This window comes from Arachis stenosperma, chromosome 6, assembly GCF_014773155.1.
Source record: "Arachis stenosperma cultivar V10309 chromosome 6, arast.V10309.gnm1.PFL2, whole genome shotgun sequence".
Classification (NCBI taxonomy): domain Eukaryota; kingdom Viridiplantae; phylum Streptophyta; class Magnoliopsida; order Fabales; family Fabaceae; genus Arachis; species Arachis stenosperma.
In genome coordinates this window covers 80,987,109-80,993,769 of record NC_080382.1, presented here as the reverse complement: position 1 = coordinate 80,993,769, position 6,661 = coordinate 80,987,109, and the positions used below count along the sequence as shown (strand labels likewise).

At 40.5% G+C, this 6,661-nt stretch overlaps 1 non-coding gene across 1 annotated transcript; it reads right to left on the bottom strand.

The window, feature by feature from the left end:
- Positions 1 to 1,060: 1,060 nt before the first annotated feature.
- On the bottom strand, positions 1,061 to 1,168 carry LOC130938359 (small nucleolar RNA R71). Its single transcript, XR_009069528.1, has one exon. It is a non-coding gene; the product is annotated as a small nucleolar RNA R71 (small nucleolar RNA).
- Between the last annotated feature and the right edge of the window lie 5,493 nt (positions 1,169 to 6,661).

The window sequence follows — 6,661 nt, the reverse complement described above, 5'->3', positions numbered from 1 at the left end:
TCAAGTTTGTTGCCTTTTCTGTTGAGAAAGGTTTAATGTTTGAATCATATCTTTTCTTGTTAGGCAAGTCATTAATTTTTAAAATCATATCTTTTCAAATAGTTTTCAAAATCATATCTTTTAAAATTGTTTTCAAATCATATCTTTTCAATCATATCTTTTTAATCACATCTTTTTCAAAATAGTTTTCAATCATATCTTTTTAACTTCTAATTTCAAAATCTTTTTCAAAAATCACTTGATTCTTTTTCTATTCTTAGTTTTTGAGAATCAATTAGTGTTTTTCAAAATGTTTTCAAAATCTTTCACTTAATTTTCGAAAATTACTTCTCTTCTTCTCACATCTTTCTATTTATGGACTAACACTATCCCTTAATGCAAAATTCGAACTCTATCTTCTTTGATAAGTTCGAATTTTCTACTTCTGCCTTCTAATTTTCTTTTCCTCTGACACCTCAAGGAATCTCTATACTGTGACATAGAGGATTCCACATTTTCTTGTTCTCTTCTCTTTCTTATGAGCAGGAGCAAAGACAAAGGTATTCTTGTTGAGGCAGATCCTGAACCTGAAAGGACCTTGAAGAGAAAGCTAAGAGAAGCCAAAGCACAACTCTCTTTAGAGGACCTGACCGAATTCTTCAAAGAAGAAGAACACATGGCAGCCGAAAACAACAACAATGCCAACAATGCAAGGAAGGTGCTGGGTGACTTTACTGCACCTACTCCCAACTTCTATGGGAGAAGCATCTCTATACCTGCCATTGGAGCAAACAACTTTGAGCTTAAGCCTCAATTAGTTTCTCTAATGCAACAGAATTGCAAGTTCCATGGACTTCCATTGGAAGATCCTCATCAGTTTTTAGCTGAGTTCTTGCAAATCTGTGACACAGTCAAGACTAATGGGATTGACCCTGAGGTCTACAGACTGATGCTATTCCCTTTTGTTGTAAAAGACAGAGCTAGGACATGGTTGGACTCACAACCTAAAGAAAGCCTGGACTCTTGGGAAAAGCTAGTCAATGCCTTCTTGGCAAAGTTCTTTCCACCTCAAAAATTGAGCAAGCTTAGAGTGGAAGTCCAAACCTTCAGACAGAAGGATGGAGAATCCCTCTATGAAGCTTGGGAAAGATACAAACAATTAATCAGAAGATGTCCCTCAGACATGCTTCCTGAATGGAGCATCATAGGTATCTTCTATGATGGTCTCTCTGAACTATCCAAGATGTCTTTGGATAGCTCTGCTGGAGGATCTCTTCATCTGAAGAAGACGCCTACAGAAGCTCAAGAGCTCATTGAAATGGTTTCAAATAACCAATTCATGTACACTTCTGAAAGGAATCCTGTGAACAATGGGACAAGTCAGAAGAAAGGAGTTCTTGAGATTGATGCTCTGAATGCCATTCTGGCTCAGAACAAGATATTGACTCAACAAGTCAATTTAATTTCTCAAAGTCTGTCTGGAATGCAAAATGCACCTGGCAGTACTAAGGAAGCTTCATCTGAGGAAGAAGCTTATGATCCTGAGAACCCTTCAATGGAAGAGGTGAATTACCTAGGAGAACCCTATGGAAACACCTATAATTCTTCATGGAGAAATCACCCAAATTTCTCATGGAAGAATCAAGAGAGACCTCAACAAGGTTTCAATAACAATAATGGTGGAAGAAACAGGCTTGGCAATAACAAGCCTTTTCCATCATCTTCTCAGCAACAGACAGAGAGTTCTAAGCAGAATACCTCTGACTTAGCAACAATGGTCTCTGATCTAATCAAAACCACTCAAAGTTTCATGAATGAAACAAGGTCCTCCATCAGAAATTTGGAAGGACAAGTGGGACAGCTGAGTAAGAAAATTACTGAACTCCCGCCTAGTACTCTCCCAAGTAATACAGAAGAAAATCCAAAAGGAGAGTGCAAAGCCATAACCATGGCCGAATATGGAGAGGAAAGAGAGGAGGTGGACGCCACTGAGGAAGACCTCAATGGGCATGCACCAACCTCCTCTGAGTTCCCCAATGAGGAACCATGGGAATCTGAGGCTCAAAATGAGAGCATAGAGATTCCATTGGACTTACTTCTGCCTTTCATGAGCTCTGATGAGTATTCTTCCTCTGAAGAGGATGAGTATGTCACTGAAGAGCAAGTTGCTAAATATCTTGGAGCAATCATGAAGCTAAATGACAAGTTATTTGGAAATGAGACTTGGGAAGATGAATCTCCCTTGCTCACCAAAGAACTGGATGACTTGTCTAGGCAGAAATTACCTCAAAAGAGACAAGATCCTGGGAAGTTTTCAATACCTTGTACTATAGGCACCATGACCTTCAAGAAGGCCCTGTGTGACTTAGGGTCAAGTGTGAACCTCATGCCCCTCTCTGTAATGGAGAAGCTAGGGATCTTTGAGGTGCAAGCTGCAAAAATCTCACTAGAGATGGCAGACAACTCAAGAAAACAAGCTCATGGACTTGTAGAGAATGTTTTGGTAAAAGTTGAAGACCATTACATCCCTACTGATTTCATAGTCCTAGAGACTGGGAAGTGCATGGATGAATCCATCATCCTTGGCAGACCCTTCCTAGCCACAGCAAAGGCTGTGATTGATGTTGATAGAGGAGAGTTAATCATTCAAGTGAATGAAGAATCCTTTGGGTTTAAGGCTCAAGGATATCCCTCTATCACCATGGAGAGGAAGCATGAAGAGCTTCTCTCAAATCAGAGACAAACAGAGCCCCCACAGTCAAACTCTAAGTTTGGTGTTGGGAGGCCACAACCAAACTCTAAGTTTGGTGTTGAACCCCCACATTCAAACTCTAAGTTTGGTGTTGGGAGGTTCCAACATTGCTCTGAGTATCTGTGAGGCTCCATGAGAGCCCTCTGTCAAGCTACTGACATTAAAGAAGCGCTTGTTGGGAGGCAACCCAATGATTATATTTTATATATTTCTCTTTGTTATTTTATGTTTTTTATAGGTTGATGATCATAAGAAGTCACAAAATCCATTGAAAAAGCAAAAACAGAATGAAAAACAGGAAGAAAAATAGCACACCCTGGAGGAAGAACTCACTGGCGTTTAAACGCCAGTGAGGCTAGCAGTTGGGCGTTTAACGCCCAGTCTGGCACCATTCTGGGCGTTTAACGCCAGAAAGGGGCACCAGACTGGCGTTAAACGCCAGGAAAGGGCAAGAACCTGGCGTTAAACGCCAGAAATGGGCACCAGCCCGGCGTTTAACGCCAGAATTGGCTCAAAACGTGATTTTTGATGCCATTTGGTGCAGGGATGACTTTTCCTTGACACCTAAGCATCTGTGGACCCCACAGGATCCCCACAAACCCCTCACCTATCAAATCCCATCTCTCTCTTCACCACTCACCTCCATAAAACCCCACTTACCTCATCATCCAAATTCAAACCACTACTTCTTCCCCTTTTGGCCTAACCACAAAGCCATCTCCCTCTCCTCCATTTCTTCTTCTTCTACTCTCTTCTTTCTTCTTTTGCTCGAGGACGAGCAAACCTTTTAAGTTTGGTGTGGTAAAAGCATTGCTTTTTGTTTTTCCATAACCATTTATGGCATCCAAAGCCGGTTCAACTGAGAAGGCATAACCTCAAGCCCATCACTAAGAAGAAGATGGGGCAAACAAGAGACCCTTCTCATCAAGAAATCCCTGAGATACCTCAAGGGATGCACTTTCCTCCACAAGACTACTGGGAGCAAATTAACACCTCCCTAGGAGAATTAAGTTCCAACATGGGACAACTAAGGGTGGAGCACCAAGAACATGCCATTCTCCTCCATTAGAGAAGATCAAAGAATCATGAGAGAGGAGCAACAAAGACAAGGAAGAGACATTGAGGAGCTCAAGCACTCCATAAGACCTTCAAGAGGAAGAACAAGCCGCCATCACTAAGGTGGACCCGTTCTTTAATCTCCTTGTTCTTTATTTTCTTGTTTTTCGAATTTTTCATGCTTATGTTTATCCATGTTTGTGTCTTATGATCATTAGTGTCTTAGTGTCTATGCCTTAAAGCTATGAATATGAATCCATCACCTTTCTTAAATGAAAACTATTTTTATCACAAAAAGAACAAGAAGTACAGGATTTCAAATTCATCTTTAAAACTAGCTTAATTAGTTTGATGTGGTGACAATACTTGTTGTTTTCTGAATGTATGCTTAAACAGTGCATATGTCTTTTGAATTTGTGGTTCATGAATGTTAAAATTGTTGGCTCTTGAAAGAATGATGAAAAAGGAGACATGTTACTGAGGATCTGAAAAATCATAAAAATGATTCTTGAAGCAAGAAAAAGCAGTGAATACAAAAAAAAAAAAAGAGAGAAAAAGAAGGAGAAAAACGAAAAAAAAGGGAGAAAGAGAAAAAGAAAGAAAAAGAAAGAAATAAAGTTGTGATCCAAGGCAATAAGAGTGTGCTTAAGAACCCTGGACACCTCTAATTGGGGACTTTAGCAAAGCTGAGTCACAATTTGAAAAGGTTCACCCAATTATGTGTCTGTGGCATGTATGTATCCGGTGGTAATACTGGAAGACAGAGTGCTTTGGACCACGGCCAAGACTCAATAAGTAGCTGTGTTCAAGAATCATCATACTTAACTAGGAGAATCAATAACACTATTTGGATTCGGAGTTCCTAAAGAAGCCAATCATTCTGAATTTCAAAGGATAAAGTGAGATGCCAAAACTGTTCGGAGGCAAAAAGCTACTAGTCCCGCTCATCTAATTTGGAGCTTAGTTTCATTGATAATTTGGAGTCTATAGTATATTCTCTTCTTTTTATCTTATTTGATTTTCAGTTGCTTGGGGACAAGCAACAATTTAAGTTTGGTGTTGTGATGAGCGGATAATTTGTACGCTTTTTGGCATTGTTTTTAGTATGTTTTTGGTAGTTTTAGTTGAGTTTTTATTATATTTTTATTAGTTTTTAGTTAAAATTCACTTTTCTGGACTTTACTATGAGTTTGTGTGTTTTTCTATGATTTCAGGTATTTTCTGGCTGAAATTGAGGGACCTGAGCAAAAATCTGATCCAGAGACTGAAAAGGACTGCAGATGCTGTTGGATTCTGACCTCCCTGCACTCGAAGTGGATTTTCTGGAGCTACAGAAGCCCAATTGGCGCGCTCTCAACGGCGTTGGAAAGTGGACATCCTGGGCTTTCCAGCAATATATGATAGTCCATACTTTGCCCATGATTTGATGGCCCAAACCGGCGTTCAAAGTCACCTCAAGAAATTCCAGCGTTAAACGCCGGAACTGGCACCTAAATGGGAGTTAAACGCCCAAACTGGCATAAAAGCTGGCGTTTAACTCCAAGAAGAGTCTCTACACGAAAATGCTTCATTGCTCAGCCCAAGCACACACCAAGTGGGCCCGGAAGTGGATTTTTATGTCATTTACTCATCTCTGTACACCCTAGGCTACTAGTTTTCTATAAGTAGGACCTTTTACTATTGTATTTTCATCTTGGTTCTTCTGGTTCCCTCTCTGGGGCCGAAACCAATGATCACTTTTGTTCTTATGTATTTTCAACGGTGGAGTTTCTACACACCATAGATTAAGGTGTGGAGCTCTGCTGTACCTCGAGTATTAATGCAATTACTATTGTTCTTCTATTCAATTCCGCTTGTTCTTTGTCCAAGATATCACTTGTTCTTCAACTTGATGAATGTGATGATCCGTGACACTCATCATCATTCTCACTTATGAACAAAGTGACTGACAACCACTTTTGTTCTACAAGCAACCAAGGCTCTAGTGAATATCTCTTGGATTCTTTAACCGGAATCTTCGTGGTATAGGCGAGAACTGATGGCGGCATTCAAGAGAATCCGGAAGGTCTAACCTTGTCTGTGGTATTCTGAGTAGGATTCAATGATTGAATGACTGTGACGTGCTTCAAACTCCTGAGGGCGGGGCGTTAGTGACAGACGCAAAAGAATCACTGGATTCTATTCCGGCCTGATTGAGAACCGACAGATAGATAGCCGTGCCGTGACAGGGTGCGTTGAACATTTCCAATGAGAGGATGGGAGGTAGCCACTGACAACGGTGAAACCCTTGCATAAGCTTGCCATGGAAAGGAGTAAGAAGGATTGGATGAAGACAGTAGGAAAGCAGAGAGACGGAAGGGAAGGCATCTTCATGCGCTTATCTGAAGTTCCTACCAATGAATTACATAAGTATCTCTATCTTTATCTTTTATGTTATTTTCGTTTATTACCTATACCCATTTGAGTCTGCCTGACTAAGATTTACAAGGTGACCATAGCTTGCTTCATACCAACAATCTCCGTGGGATCGACCCTTACTCGCGTAAGGTATTACTTGGACGACCCAGTGCACTTGCTGGTTAGTTGTGTGAAGTTGTAGTGATCACAATTTTGCGCACCACTGACACAGTCGTGATAAGGACGTGGATCAGGATGTCTACAGATTACTGCTGTTTCCATTTGCTGTAAAAGACCAAGCTAAGAGGTGGCTAAATAACCAACCTAAAGCCAGTCTAAGAACATGGAAACAATTGTCAGATAAATTCCTGAATCAAAATTTCCCTCCAAGAAGGATGACACAGCTAAGGCTAGACATCCAAGGCTTTAGACAAGAGGATCATGAATCCCTTTATGATGCCTGGGAGAGGTACATAG